Source organism: Amia ocellicauda (assembly GCF_036373705.1).
Source record: "Amia ocellicauda isolate fAmiCal2 chromosome 11 unlocalized genomic scaffold, fAmiCal2.hap1 SUPER_11_unloc_4, whole genome shotgun sequence".
Taxonomy (NCBI): Eukaryota; Metazoa; Chordata; class Actinopteri; order Amiiformes; family Amiidae; genus Amia; species Amia ocellicauda.
This window is the reverse complement of record NW_027102662.1, coordinates 282,528-299,304: the sequence shown is the minus strand read 5'-3', so window position 1 is coordinate 299,304 and position 16,777 is coordinate 282,528. Positions and strand designations below refer to the sequence as shown.

General features: G+C 43.9%; 1 non-coding gene across 1 annotated transcript; it reads right to left on the bottom strand.

Annotated features, from left to right (window-relative positions):
- Positions 1-783: 783 nt before the first annotated feature.
- trnav-aac (transfer RNA valine (anticodon AAC)) lies at positions 784-856 on the bottom strand. The gene has a single exon. It is a non-coding gene; the product is annotated as a tRNA-Val (tRNA).
- Between the last annotated feature and the right edge of the window lie 15,921 nt (positions 857-16,777).

Genomic DNA, 16,777 nt, shown 5'->3' with positions numbered 1-16,777 from the left:
TTCCAGCGCCTCGCAAAGCTACCCTTCTGCGATCGTTTGTTTTTAAGGTCAGGATTTCTTGCCACTCCGAGGAAGAGAAAACGACGGCCGGCCTTGGGGCAGAGAGAAGGCGACGGGTAACATGGCACTGGCACGCGTGCACCGGGGGTTGTTTCCGCCCGGTTTCGAACCGGGGACCTTTCGCGTGTGAGGCAAACGTGATAGCCACTACACTACGGAAAACAACCCGTCCTGGTGTTTCGAATGGCTTCCATCGAAGCAGGCTGATAAAACGCGCACAGGCGTTTCCCGTGGGCCAGCCTGTGAGATAAAGGTTTCTATTTTCACTGACCTATATTGCATTGCTAAAGGGCACATCAGGACACTTTGGAAACTCTTTCAAAGGCAGGACGCCCTGCGCTCTGACAGTGCCTGCACTTAGCCCAACAAGGTGATGCTGAATGGCTTGTTCAAACGTCTGGTGGTCTTCCTTCACCACCAGACTATCAGAGCTATTGTGCCTTCTACACCTTACGGTAGCAACAAATCTAACTACTGCTTTACTTTAACAATAATAATGACGGCGACTACGACGACAACAAGAACAACAACAACAACAACATCATCATCATCATCATCAGATTTTAATTAAAAGTGGCTACACCAGCGTTTACAATTTCAACCTGTCGACGGACGGACGCTCTGAGAGCACCGATTTCGGGCACTCCAATGAAGAAAAGCCACCCACCGCCTGCGGGGAACCACGAGGGCAAGCAGGACGAAAAGGGCCCGCCCAAAGCAGGCTGTTTCCGCCCGGTTTCGAACCGGGGACCTTTCGCGCGTTAGGCGAATGTGATAACCGCTACACTACGGAAACTGACAACGCCACCTCTTGCTTCAAACGGTTACCGTAGGAGCCTGCTGGTAAAACGGGCTCAGGCGTTTCAGGTCGGCTAGACTGTGAGATGGCGTCTGAAGTGCCGCGAAATGATGCCATTTTCACAGACCTGTTTGGCATTGCTAAAGGGCACATCAGGACACTTCGGAAACTCTTTCAAAGGCAGGACGCCCTGCGCTCTGACAGTGCCTGCACTTAACCCAACAAGGTGATGCTGAATGGCTTGTTCAAACGGCTGGTGGTCTTCCGTCACCACCAGACTATGAGAGCTATACTGCGCCTTCAACTACATAAGAGTAGATAGTAGGGTTTTTTGGGCGCGGCCTATTTTGTTATGACGTATGCCCTAAGCTTATTAATATTCCTACGTCATAATTGGGGGGCGTGATTTTAGGTAGAGTTATTTCCTTAATTATTCCTACCTCATATCCGTCAGAAAGTGTACACCCATAAAACCCTGAACAACAAGGCCACCCATAAATACCCCCACCCCTCTGAAGGCAACGCCCCGAAACTCTCCTCTCTATTTAAGAACCCGCGCTTCTTTTAGGCAATACCTCTTTAATTCTCAGCTTCTGAAACATCCCGCTTCTTCAACATGTCCAGCGACATCAACATGAAACCCCGCAAGAAACAATCCCGGGCAAGGGTTCCTGTACTCACCAATTTGAAGATTGAACGCTCCTGGGTGTTGTTCTGGGGGGCTCGACGGGGTTACCGCTTTAAAAGGGATCCCAGCTATGTTGGAGTGGAGCTTCTTGCTTTGGGAGAGAAGGAGGGTACGTTGGAACCTTTTGAGACGGTAATTGAATACTCTTATGAGGACTGGTTGAAGGTGATGGCCTGGAGAGATCTGGGGCTTGTGGATAAGACTCTAGAAGGCTTGCAAGAGGGTCCAAGAGAATGCGAAATGGAGTCTCCGACTCAGGGTTTTGAAAGGTGTGAATGGGAAAGCTTGCAGAACTACGACAGACGACGTGTGGGGTTTTGGAGGGGGGTCTGACGGCTCAGGGGCTACTCTCTTCTAAGAGGGCGGTGTGTCGTGACGTAGTGAAGAGATAGGATAAAAGGTGCAACAATTCATTCATGGTTTAAAATTAAAGAGAATGTCTTACCCGAAAGCTGCGGACGTCGACAGGCTCTACAGGCCTCTTCAAACCCGGGATCACCCCTGGTTCTATTCCCCAGATTTTGTATACACTCTGGAACCCTTTGACTGTGGTTACTCTCCAAGACCTCAGACCCCGGTCCCTCAGGACGAAACAACATGCGGTGCGATGGATGTCCAAATGAGTCTCGGGGATCCCCAGCCTCTGGAGCTCATGGAGGGCCTCGATTTTGCCGAACTGTCTACCGTCTGTGCGTCTCAGGAGGGGGTCAGTCCAATGGATGGAGAAACACCCCACAAACCACCAGGCGACCCAATGAGCATCGGACTGTCCCGGGGGCGTGATGAAGACGCAGGATTTATGCCCGGGGTATGTGACCAAGTAAGCAGAGTGGTTAAAAGCACCCTGGTGTATATTCTGAGTGCTCTCATCGACCGAGCTCTGAAAGAAGTCTGTCGGGGGTGTGAAGTGAATCACCCCAGTCAGTTGAGACACAGTTGTTTGTTTGAACCAGACCGTTACTATTTCCTGTTCTATTTCAATGTGTTTTACAGAAGACTGAACAAACCGTGGCTGAAACCGGCACTAATCAAGGCGCTCTCTTACTCCCACATACATGTCACTGTGGGACAAGTCCAGAAAATCATAGATGAGATTTTGCTGGAGCTGAAAAAGGAGCCGTTTATAATAGAGAAACTTGGGCAGCTGCTCAATGACCTGGATGAGCCGAGTAGAAAAACCGCTGGCAAGCTAAAAGCTTATTTCTTCCGTAAAGAAGTTAAAGCTGGGGGCAGCGACGAAGAATTCGACATCTACGCCACTGATTCAGACTCTGACCTGAACTAAGGGACTTTGAACATGGGGAATGTTCTGGACTGCTTCTGCAACTGGTTCTGTCATCAACACTCTGCAGCTAACCTGAGAGCGCTATTACACCATGTGCTTGACAGAAAAGTAGCCAACGCGAGCCTTTTCTCTACAGATTTAACCATCGATGAGGATCAACTTTCAAACCTGGAAAAGTGAATGGCTGCTGTAACAAAGACCGGGGGGTACGAACACTGGGATGAAGGGCTCAAGGGGGCCAAGAATGATATTAGGCCATTTCATCAACATCTGTATGACCTTTTACTGAGCATGTTTAATACACCTCTGTTTACTTTTAAAATAGGTCATATTGTTGTTTTATTTACATATGTAACTGAGGTGTGTGCCTACAAGATAAAGAAACAGGTATATTTGTTGATATAGATCAAGTAACCAATCATCTGATTTCTTTTTGTCTGGACCGTAGAAAAAATTGTTGTGTATGTTATACTTTTCTCAAATGTCTAAAAAGGGGTATCTGCTCTCCTGAAGTTGAATAAAAAACCTTGTATAAAAACTTTGCGCATAGTGTGGGTCTGTGTGGTTATTTGACAGAATGACTCGGCAAGCTCCCCAAATGCAGGAACTATACTACAACCCAGCCAAGATTGGGGGTTTGGCGGGTAAGAAGGGTTTTCAAAGAGGACTCGCTGAGGCCGGAGTGAAGGTTAATGATGTGGTTGTTTCAGAATGGTTACGGGAACAAGACGCCTATACCTTACATAAACCTCTCAGGATTAACTTTAAAAGAAACCGCGTATATGCAACTGACATAGATTCACAATGGCAAATGGATCTAGTCGATATGTCAAATTTATCAAAACATAACAATGGTCACAAATTGATGTTGATGTGTATCGATGTGTTATCAAAATATGCCTGGGCTCGCATTCTACATAATAAAACAGGTCGGGCGGTGACAAGGGCCTTTGAGGATATATTGTCCCAGGGTCGATGTCCTAAAAAACTGCAGACTGATAAAGGAAAAGAGTTTCTCAACAGAGAATTTCAGAATCTACTGAAGAGACACAAAATACATCATTTCACCACTGGTAATGAGCTTAGGGCATCGGTAGTGGAGAGGTTTAACCGCACCATAAAGACCAAAATGTGGAGATATTTTACAGCGGTCAACACGTTCAAGTATTTTGATAAAGTTCAGGATTTTATCGATGCTTACAACCAAGGGTATCACACCAGTATTAAAATGAAGCCTATAGATGTTGATCAAAGTAATTCTTTTAAGGTCTATAAAAAATTATACGGACCATTTATTAAGAAGGGAAAAACTACTTATTAGTTCAACATCGGTGATGTGGTTCGCGTTTCAAAGCTAAGGAGTACTTTTGCCAAAGGTTATGAACAAACATTTTCTGACGAATATTTTACAGTTACCGAACAGTTGGCTAGAGACCCCCCCGTGTACCGGTTAAAAGACTATGACAGGGAGGATATAGAAGGAACGTTTTACGAAGCCGAGTTACAAAAAATTATTGTGGGTAAAGACAGTGTATACAGAGTTGAAAAGATATTAGCTGAAAAAACCCAGAACCGGAAAAAATATGTGTTGATGAAATGGCTTGGATGGCCTGAAAAGTTCAATAGTTGGGTCCCGGAACAACAGGTTTGCGATATTCAATCCTTATAACAACATGCCCGCGGGTGTGTTGGGGGCATTACTTTCGATTCTCAAGATGGAATCAGGAGGCTTCTACGTGACTCTACCCAGTAATGCCTCTCTCGATATATATCCTAAAAATGAAATATCCAGTTACACGGTACAATTTGGAAAATCTATAGATCTAAGGGTGTCGTGGGAAGTGGGGTTGGCGGAAATACAGTATCCTTACACTTGGGCTGTTTTACAAGATAAGGATGCCACCTTCGCCATTTTTGATGATGTTAAAAAGAGTCAATGGACATTCACGATACAAGGAGGTTATTATGACAATGTGGATAAAATATTAGATGAGATGCATAAACAGTTCTCAGAAGGCACCCCCAACATCAAGCTATATTACAACCCTATTAAAAACAGAGTGTACAAGGTGTCAAAACCAGGTATTAGCATTCAAACCAGCGGCCAACTGGGGCGTATATTTGGGTTCTATTCTGACACAGAGAGCAGGTTCTCAGAAGTGGTGGGGCGGCTTTTACACTCTTTATGTGTATACGGATATCATAACCCACCAGAGGGTCGGGGATAGTTATGTCCCCCTTTTGAGAAATGTACTTATTAAAGGTAAAAGCAATGACATGGTCACAATTACTTATGACAAACCACACTACGTACCAGTCTCAAAGACCCACTTTGACAACATCACGATCGAAGTAAAATTGGATCAGAATATCAACGTACCCTTCCGCATCGGTAAAGTTAATGTCAAACTACATTTTCGACCCCTGAAACAGTGTGTACATTATTAAAATGGCTACCTCGAGGGGTTATGTAGATCCTAGCGCCTATGTGGATTATTACAAGATGCAAGATGGAACGGCTTGCCCGGTATTGTAGGAGCCCCCACAATGTATGGCGCCAGTCTAGGAGGACTCTTTCGTGGTCTCTTTAGAATGGCCATACCCCTGCTTAAGAGAGGCTTTGCTATAGCCAGACCCCACTTGAAATCAGCGGCTAAAAATATTGTTAGTGACGTGTTCACCAATGTTATGAACCGGGCAGCTAGCCATGAGCATCAGGAGGGTTCGGGTCTCATGGTAATGGCGAGGAGGGGGGGTAAAAGAAGAAACAGCATGTGTCCACCAGGGGGCGACAAAGATCCGTGGCTAACAAAAAACGAAGAATCTCTCATTCTCCAACATATCGTGGAAACACTCGGAGAAGGAAGCAGCACAAGAAAAAACCTGCAAAAAGAAAGTCTCAAAGAAAGAAAAATAGAGCCTCAGGATACATCTTTTAAACATGTCTTTTGTCCACAGTCTATCGGAAGAATGCGTCAAATCAGAACTGGATCTGTTTACAGTTCCATACACTCAAACGAGTATAGATAAGAGCATATATGTAGAGATTCCCCCTCTTTCTGCAATTTCAGACACGGCCCCTCTGGAGTTTTTTATAGCTGGCAATGGCGAGGATTATATTGATTTGAATAACACATTTATTTTAATGAACTGTAAAGTGACTGATGAGGATGGCGATGCAATCGAGAAGACGACCAACGATGGGGTCATCAATTACCCGGTGGCCACCATGTTTACACAGGTGAATGTGACCCTGGGAGATCGGCTCATTAGTCAAAGCAGCAATACTTACCCCTATAGAGCCATGATGGAGTGTATACTTAATTATAGTGAGGAGACCCTAAGCAAACAGTTCAGCCCCGGCCTTTTCTTCAAAGACATCCCGGAAGCTATGGACGACAAGGATCCAGAGGGACTCAATAAGGGTTTGCAAAAAAGAACGGCCTCTTCAACAGAAGGGAGGACCTTTGAGCTAATGGGGCATATCCATGCAGACATATTTTTCCAAGAAAAACTCATGCTCAACGGGGTAGACATTAAAATTAAAATGATCCGTAGTAAAAGTGCTTTTTGTCTGATGACCCCTGATACTGAAAAATATAAACTGACCATATTATCGGCCTCGCTGTTTGTGAAAAAAGTGTCCGTCTCCCCGGCGGTTAAACTAGGACACGCGCAGGCGTTAATGACGGCAAACGCCAAGTACCCGATCGAAAGAGTCTATATGAAAGTCCACAGTATCCCCGCAGGGACACGGGTGATGAACCAGGAAAATCTGTTTCTAGGACAGCTCCCAAAACAGGTTATTATAGGTCTCGAAGATAATGATGCATTTACCGGGGTTTACAACAAGAACCCCTTTAACTTTAAACATTATAACGCGGAATTTATAGCGTTGTACGTCGATGGTGTGCAGGTTCCATCCAGACCTTTTCAACCTGACTTTGAAAACGGCAATGCGGTTCGTGAATATGACAGTCTAGTACTGGCTACGGGTCGCCATCTCAAGGATCAAACTCTGCTGATCGATCGCCGGGAATACTGCAGCGGTTACACCCTGTACGGTTTCAACCTGACCCCTGACGAAGAGTGTGGACAACATTTTTCCCTGATGAAGACGGGCAATATGCGTTTGGAGATGCGTTTCAAGCAGCCTCTACCACGCACTGTAAATATGGTCGTGTATGCAGTGTTTGACAACATTATTGAGGTGAATCAGAGGAGAAACGTTATGTATGATTATTATTAAAATGAACACCAGAGAGCTCAACCACATCATGAATGCCCTGGCCGGCTCACGGAAACTGTTTCAAGGAGTCTACGCCTGCGATCAGCTGCCTAAATTTAAGATCAAGAATTTACCTGCAATGTACATAATCAACACACACCCTAAAAATATGCCCGGAGAACATTGGCTGGCTATTTATCTAAGGGAGGACCACCGTGGTGAATTTTTTGATTCCTATGCAAACCCCCCGGATTTCAGACCTTTCCCTCGGAAGATCAATAACTTTCTGCTCAACAACTGTCAAGAAACCATTTACAGCGGTCGTCAAGTACAAAGTCTTCAGACCTTCACTTGTGGTCAACACTGTGTGTTTTTCTTATATCATAGATCTAAAGGAAGGTCATACCCCGATATTATGGCCTTGTACAGTGAGGATTTAGGCCAAAATGATAAAAAAGTGGCAGAGTTTGTCAGGACACTGTGGACCCCCCCTTATAACACAATGACTTACGACCCTAGCCAGCCGTGTATACAGATGGGGTGTTCTTGTGAGGATTTTAAAAGATGTCATGCGTGTTAAGGTGAAAAAATAATGAAAACAGCCTTTGAATCATTAGTTTTGTTTTTATTCAACACAATTCTTATACAAAGCAGGGGTTATGGTATAAATAAATGTACAACATTTGAAAAATAAAAAATAAAAATAAAAAATTGTTTGTCGGGTCATTATTTACAGGGGAGACAAATAAAAACATGAGATTAATAAGCTTCCCAACGATGGATAGATCCTGAGGATGGTCGCTCAGCACGGTCAGAGTAATGAGATATCGGAGTCAGATCAGGCTCCACCTCTTTACACAGACGGATTTTTTGTCGCGTTTCCTGGTTAGGAACTGTTGATTGGGGCATGTTCAGACAGGCCATCGCCTGTAGGAAAGCATTCCAGCCTACAGGTCGGCGACTATCGGGTACCTTATTAGTGCTAGTGACACTCTTCAACAAATCAAACATGTGTGAACCTTTGATCAGTTGTCCTTTAAAAACAAATTCACCCTGTTCATTCCAAGCCGTTACCCGCGGTTTCTGAACCATTTTGTGCAGGATATATTCTGCATGTCTTTTGCTTCTGGCCGGCATGTTTCTCAAAACATCCGTTACAACATCTCCCTCTGAACTCTCAACAGGTTCGGTCACCGCAACATCTTTATCAACCGTTCCCCCCGCATCAGCCCCAGAACCATTTTCTTGAGAGGCCATGGTTAAAGTTAAAATGTTTTGATCTTTTTCACCCTGTCTAACCAGACGGAGGTAGCGCTGTAACGTGTTGGTATACAACTGGGCTTTGGAATACTGATTTAAATCGGCCCTGGCCTGTATAGCTTTCATTTCAGAGTCCAGGTTGTTTTCGGCCGTTTGTCTAATGGGCTCTGGCCCGACAACATTTTTTCTCAGTTTCTCAAGCTGCTCCTGAGGGATCAAAAACATTTTCTGAGCATATTCCATTATTAACCCACTCTGGAAGCTAGAAGACTGGTTAGGAAAGGCACGGCTATGCTCAACAGCGGTCCTATAAAACCCCCGGTTTGATTAATCTTCTTTCTTTTTCTTTTAATAGAATACTTCTTATTAGCGATGATCTTGATAACCGCTTTTTGTTTTTTGAGTTTAGAATGTTGAGAAGGGGTTAGGGGTATATTATCGCGTAAGATGTTAAAAGCTATTTCACACAGGGTCTCGATCAAATCCGAGGGGGCCCCTGCCAGCACAGCTTTCCTATGGCGCGGGCTCCTCTCAAATAACATTTGCAAAAGCGGCAGATTTCTTTTAATCCGAACAGACATTCTTATTTATTTCCTTTTCTTTAGCACATAGACTGCCGGCCAATCGGGCGGGCACAAACCTGTTCTGAGGCGAAAGTCTTCTGGGGTTTGTGCTTTTAAGTCCGCAATCAAGTACCCGTAGGGTTTTTTGGTGGCATCCTCAAATGCCTCCAAAAAGAACTTGGTCTGGTTAGGGTACATTTGACGAGCCAAGACGGTGACCTGTAGTTTATCTCTGGGGTTTTTAAAAAGAATTATATAATTGGCATTTAAATTAATAGTGCGGCTTTTTTTACCTTGAAAAAATAGATTTTGAACTAAATAAATAATACTTTAATTCCTATGATGAGTGTACTTTGTGAAAGCTTTTTCCACTTCACTGTTGTCACCGGCCTGCTCCATCTGGTCATCAAGGATCACTAGGTTAGTTTGACCGGGCGGGAACAAGTCATCGCCACACAACGAGGCGGGGAGACCTTGCACAAATTTCAGATTATTTTTTTCCGAAGCCAAATCATCGTAGAGAGGTTGCCAGCAAGAGTAACACCACACTATGTTGTCAAGAGCTTGGGACACGGTTGCGTCCACATCTTCTATGATGTTCTTTATAAGATAGCTCTTCCCCGAATTGGAGGGACCGGCTATAATACAGGAGAAAGGGTGTTGAAGTCTGTTATCAAAACCACCGCTAATATCCATAAGGCAGAGTGGTATAATCAGTCTTCAACACTCTTTTATTGTACACCACCCTGAATCGTTTGTTTAGTGATCTATTTTCCAACGTGTACCCCTTTTTATTGCGATAGATCTGATTTCCGGCTGTAATAATCTCACGAGGAGGCGCGTCTTTCTCGGTTAAAAAACTTTCTACCAGGGTCGTCAGAGACTTGATGTTAATGAGCTTGTTGTTACAATGGTTCAGAGTGAAACCCTTAACTTTCATACAGGTCTTACCCGCAGCCGTTCTGTATGCGTAAGTCTTAGGACCCCCTGAAACAAACTCCACTATGTGGTCCTGAGGATCTAGTTCGCTCGTTAACTCCCCAAGGTAGTCCCCGAGGGGAGGGACCCAATCCCCTGGCCTGGTGACAAAGATTACAGAGTCAGTATCATGATAGAGCGTGCGTTCCTGCAACTGATCCATTAAGTTGTACAGTTCAAGCCGGGCGTAAGCCGTGGTAAAAACCGCTATGAAAACATTAACATTCCCCTGTTTGGTGGGGAAATCTTTAGGGGCCCTCCACTGGACCTGTGCCACGTGGTCATTTAAGAATTGAAAGTGTGATACTGCATGTTGTTTGGAAAACATAAATTCTATGAACAGTTCAGGGGTTTTAATCAAGGTTGTGTTTAGACGGTAATTTCTTTCCCCAAACTTACCCCACAGACTGTTTAAAATCAGTTTGGACATTTGTCTCTTGGCGGGGTTTACAGTTATGTTCCCCGGCTCTAGACGGATCCCTTCCTTTTCAAAATATTGCTGAACGTATCGCTCTTTGGCCGCGGAGTCAACACACCATGAGGGATAGCCCGATGCCTCCTGTTTCCCTTTCAGATGGATCATAATGTAATCAGCAAAAAGAGTATCAGTTTTTTCAGAAAAATGCCAAACCTCATACACCTTACCGACTCTGTAACCTTTCTCCACCGCCTTGTCAAGCTCAATGCTACACCAGACACCCGTCAGCGCTCTCTCTTCATCACTGTGCAGACAAGAGGTAGTTTGATTTTCAGTTTCCACACACGTTCTACACAGAGGGAACATCAATTTTCCCGAACACCTGTAAGGCAACACGGGTAAGAACAGCTCGCGAGGAGGGTACATGGTGACTTTGATCAAACTAAAGTAATGTCCGATTTCGAGAAAGTCACGATAAACAATGGTTGGACGCCCCACCGGGTACATTTTGGTCTTGTTGACATAAGGGTACAGACTGGTGAAATCATAGTAATCTACTCTCTCACCCTCCTTTACCTCATAATGTAAACAGAGGGCATTGGTACAACCCCCAAATAACGCATCCCGGGGCTCTAGACATTCAGGAAAGTCCAAGGTTTCCATAAACCGTTGTACCCCCGCATCCTGTTGCTTCAGGGTCGTCCACTCGTGTTCCCAAATCACCAGCACTTTCAAACCATAGGTGTTTTTTAAAGTTTCAATTCGTTCCTGGAAATCATAGTACATATCACCGCAGAGTTTTAGTGTTACGGGGTTAAAGGTGTTTGGGTCAAAGCACTGAGGACAGCCATGGTAAATACAACCGGCAAACTCATAAGCGGTACGCCGCCCGGACACGTCGCTAAAACCGTCTAAGTAGTAAGGCCCCATTTTTACTTCCCCTTGATTTAAAGCATGTCTGATGAAGATGTTATCCCGGGCACTCAGGTATTCCACCCACTGTATGGAGACAGTCGAAAAGTTCTTTTGTCTAGCACGATAGTTGTCAGAAGTGGTGACCGCTATAGTGTTTTTCTGCAAGAAATTGGACCGATACATTTTCATGCAGAGAGACGCTATGGTCACACTTTGCAAAGGGTTGAGACCCGATGTGTTGATAACCTCGGCGCAGAAACGCACACAGGCTTCTTTAAGGATCACCACATCATTTTTACAATAAGCGGCCATCTCTTCTCGGAAATCAAAAACACCTCACTTAACCGTATTGTACCATTTAAAGAATTCCTCCCTCTCATGAGACATCATAGTATCAGCCCCATAATAAGAGGCGGGCGGGTAGGACCCTTGATAATTTTGAGTGTCCTTAGTATTAAAAAAATGGCAGAACCAACCTTTCTTCTGAGCCTCAAAACCCAGAGCCTTAGGCAAAGCGCTCAATTTCATGGGGAGGAAATTTAACAAGTCTATGTAACGTTAGTTGAAAGCTTCGTCGGTGAAACACATGATCTTGCTACCCTGAGCTATTATTCTTGGGGTCACCCCATTTTCCACCAGATACTTCATCAAAATGTAAGAATCATAACCCTTAGCATTGTGGGCAATAAATGTGTAATTGAGGTATTTTGGACCTCGATACCGCGTAAAGAAATCCCTGACACAACTCTCACCGCTAGCTGACCACTCACGATCCAACATGTCAATACAGTGTATATAATTAGCAACGTGGACCCCGTTTTCTTGCCGGCATTCAAAATCAAAAAAGACATACCAGTTGTGCGGCGGCTCCTTTTTAACCGGCTGAATAAAGCACTGGTGTTCGGACCCCGGGGTTAAATCAGCATTACAGATCCTGCATCTCGGCTCCAGACATTTGTGTGGTTTAACCTCATGAAAACGGTACTGGAGGCAACACTGCGGGCAACATTTAGTTTGATCACAATAACTCCATTTTTTAACCCCTCTCAGCAGCGGCCCTCTGTACCTTATGCTCGGAAAAACAGAACGCTGAGAGACAAATCCTTAAGCAATCTTTACATCGGATGGTAGGGGCCAAACCCTTACGACATTGCGGATTGAAACAGACGTTACAGTAACCGTCACAGCGGTGCTTAAGCTTATCATTGAAGGCCTTATAACACCAATGACAAACATACGAACAACCCAAAAAAGCCGTCAAACTCTTTATTCCAAAGTAATGACTATCACTTAGGAAGAGAAACAGTGTCTGTGTATGGGTTTCAGGATGTGTCTGAAATTTCACAAATACTTCCTTTACCTCACAACGGTACCACACAACAATTTTTAAAGACAACAACTCCTCAAACTTGGTGATGTCTGAAAAGGCAACCATCTGTTGAGAGTTTAAGCCGGCCCTCTGATGAAGCATTAAAGCCTCTTGCAGAGCTTGGGGTTCAGGCATGTCGGGGGTGAGTAGTTTTATTAAACTGTAAGCAAAACAGAGCTTATTGTCCCCACTGGAACTCACCACTAATTGCCTGAGCTTGGTCCTAATTATGTCGTTCTTCAAGCATTTCGACAGTCATCTAAGCGCCCCACCCTCAGGGTTACGAACCACATTCATTACCAGAGACAGACTTTCATCAGCTAAGATGGCTGCGTTACTTTGCAATAACGCTTCGATTTTAGCCAGACGTCTAAATTATCTCCACTCAGCATTACAGATAGGTTGCTAAACAAATCATCCCCTCTGAGTTCTAACTGTACAACATCTCGAGGTCTGACCCTTTCAGCAACCTGTTCAAGCATTTTCTGCAAGGCCTCGTGTATGTTGACAAATATTTCTGCATAATTGTCACAATTTAAAAGTTCTGCAAAATTAAAACGCTGAATCATTTCAAAATTGTTATAGGCCGGTCTATCTATAATCACGGGATCACTGGTACTCTTGGACACATCATCATTTTGAACAAAGCCTTCACCCCCTACATTCTCACAGAGCATGTCCTCCACAGCCTTATCAGTCTCAGAACCCTCCACATTCCGAACACCCCCACTGCTGACATCTACAAAACCCCCTTTTTGAGGAGGCTCATTTAAAGCCTGTAAAAGTCCTTCAAAGATATCCAACCGGTTAATGTCAAGACCCTCCTCTATAGTGATGGCTGCTTCTGCCGCCATCCTGTGTTCTAATTGTCTCAAATCATTTATAATAGGGGCAGAATTTGGTCGGGGTAGCTCCTCCAAAGCCTCCACCATTTCAAACAAATCGGGGTGAACTAGGGGGTGAACCTCTATAAGCGCTACCGGTGGGAGGTGGTTATTTAGATCATTGACCATCTGTAACAGGTCGGGGTTCACCGGTAAGTCTGTTAATTCACATTCTATCGGTGGTAATTGGGGGTTATTTAAATCATTTATCATTTGTAATAGTTCCAGGTTCATTGGGACATCAGAGGAGTTCACAACAGGGCCGGGGATGTTCTCTCGGGAAGGTCTTTTTGGGGCCCTAGCTTGTTCATAATCCTTTAGTTTGTGAGTTCTTTTACCAAGTCAGGACATTTTTTAATTTATTTTTTATTTTTCCAACAACCCACAATAGTAAGGCGTTTTGTGTCTATTAAAACATTAAATACGGTACAATTCGTTAGTAAGGGTATTAATAAGGGTGTTTTGGCTCTCTATCACCAGGTTTTGCCCCACTAACACAAGTCTTTGATTTTGTAACAAAGTATGTAGCAACTCATGCCGACCTTCAGGAAGTAGCTTCGGGGGCTGGTGGCCTGGCTCAGCTTCAAAGGATGGTCGCTCCGGTAAATCTCGGTCGAAGGAGGCAGGGAGCGAGCGTATACTCATGGACGGAGACCAAGAAGGCCTTTGCGGTGACACCCTGGCCAAGCGCGGGGTACTGTTCCGCGTTTCTGTAGCCAAGAAACGGGTCTGGGGGGACGATGTTGAAACCAGGCCGTCGTTGGGTGGTGTGTCAGCCCTGACTGACGGCGACCCCTGAGGTTGTTGGATGCCTGTATTTGTTCCGCCCGACAATGCGGCGGGCTGAATCTGGGGTGTTGAATTACCCCCAGAAGGCTGTGGCCTGAGTAGATGTTGGGGGGTCTCCAAGACCACCGTGGGGGATCCTATCGGTGATCTCACCGGGGAAGATGTTTGATCCCACTTAGACGGGGTAATTGTCCTCAATAGCTCATCCACAGAATGACTATCCCAAGAGTCTTGGGAAGAATAAAAATATACATTACATTTACATCTTTAAACGGTGACAGAAATCAAACTTAAAACAACATGTCCAGGACATTCAAAACCTTTAGCTTTTTTAAACCTTTGAAAATAGCCTTAGACATTCACTACAACGCCTTATTATTTACAGACAATATATTTATTAGGACTTGATAATAAATGTAAAACAGAGAAGCCGCTGTAAATAAACTGTTTCTTAAATGTTTCTTTAAAAACTGTAATATTGTTAATAAAACACACACACACACAACAACATTTCATTTTTAAACGAACCTTCCAAGTGTAAACGCTTCCTGATCCCGGGACTTCCTGTTTCACAAATGTTTTCACGATCTGTTTAAATATTAAATACAATGAACACCTTCAAGCCTTTTCCTACAACCACTTTAAAACAGAAGTATAATAGCGGGAGATAAGCCAAACAACTTACTAAACCCTTTCGGACGTCTTTACTTCCTAACCAGACGGTACGGCAATCGGTCATTTCTAAACACGTTCCCCAGAAACAAGCATAGACCTGTCCGGACTTCTAAAGATCTTTCCCAGAACCCCCCGCCCTACAGGAAACGGTCACCCATCGCTTAAATATTAGCCATCAACGGGCAAACAAAGCCCTTTTAAAAACATTAAAGTTTGAAAGATCTTACTTACCTCCACAGAATAATCGTTTCTTATGTTTTTCGGCTGGTTTAGCTTTTTGCACCGCTGTGAAGGTAAGAGACATGTTTAACCTTTAACCACACCGCTTTATAAAAAGCTTTAACCTCTTACAGGCTGCAGACATATACTCACAGCTATCAGATACCGGGGCTAACGGCCTTTCAGATTCTTGAAAGGTTACGGTTCTCGAAGGTAAAACGAAACAAGCCCTCGATGTGGAAGGCCTTTCGTTGTCTCGAACCACGTTTCTTAATACTGTTAGACAGGATAATTTTTTAAAATTAACAAAACTGGACTCAAACATCTTACAGAAACGTTATACAAACAAACAGGGGTTTAGTTCTTACCCGGTCGGCAGACAGCCTGTCTAGGGACAACCACTTCTCTTGGTCGATCCTCGGAGACATTAATCACAGGCCTTTCGATAGTTTCTGTGTAATTAAAGAGACCGGCATTAATATATATTAAAACGTTTTCATAACTCTAATGAGCCGCTTCAAAACCACACACACCCATGCATAAGAACCCATGAGCGCAAACACAAAAATCTTACCGTCGTTGTTCCAGATGATCTCCTCAGCGTTGGGAATTAACTCCTGTTGACTGGTTGAAAAATAATTTTACAGAACTTAAAACAGATGTTATAGCCTTATTTACAATACATGCACACAACACGCTCTGAGTCAATGAAAATAATCTGAAGACTTGCCTAAAAACTCGTTTAAATCGAATCGCTGATGTTGTTTCCGGACATTGTTGATCTTTAGTCTTAAATCGAAAGGTCAGTATGAGTCTGTCGAGCTGAAGACCAGACCTTCATACTTATACTGATGGCCACATGCCGGATCTGTTTGTAAGGCATTGTTCTGGTCTGGCCTTTGTGCCACCCTGTTACCAATTAACATATCAAAACCAACCAATAAAATGACACTGCATCAAATTTCAAATAGAAACCAAGATGGAGACGATCTCTCTCCTCTCTACTCTAAACTTTTATTAGAACCTTTTGGTCTCTCAAAAAAACATTTTTAAGCATCAAGACCTATAGTCAACAACCACTAAGAATATTTCAGGCCTTTATAAGCGCTAAAAAACAACCTGAGCCTAGAAAATAACTATAAAGATCAAAAATAACTAGCGCTTTTACAGTGATTTTTTTTTTTTTTTTTATAGCGATGCTTTGTTTGGTATTAAACAAGTCACAAACTACTCAGAACAGCGTTTATCCCCGCAAAAGAGATATTTGGGTTTATTTTACAAAGCTTATAAATTATATAGGTTAAAAGTATTCTGAATGTTTTGATATCACACGCCATACCAACTGTTGTCTTCTACACCTTACGGTAGCAACAAATCTAACTACTGCTTTACTTTAACAATAATAATGACGGCGACCACGATGACAACAAGAACAACAACAACAAGAACAACAACAACAACATCATCATCATCATCATCATCAGATTTTAATTAAAAGTGGCTACACCAGCGTTTACAATTTCAACCTGTCGACGGACGGACGCTCTGAGTGCATCGATTGCGGGCACTCCAATGAAGAAAAGACACCCACCGCCTCCGGGGAACCACGAGGGCAAGCATGACGAAAAGGGCCAGCCCACAGTAGGC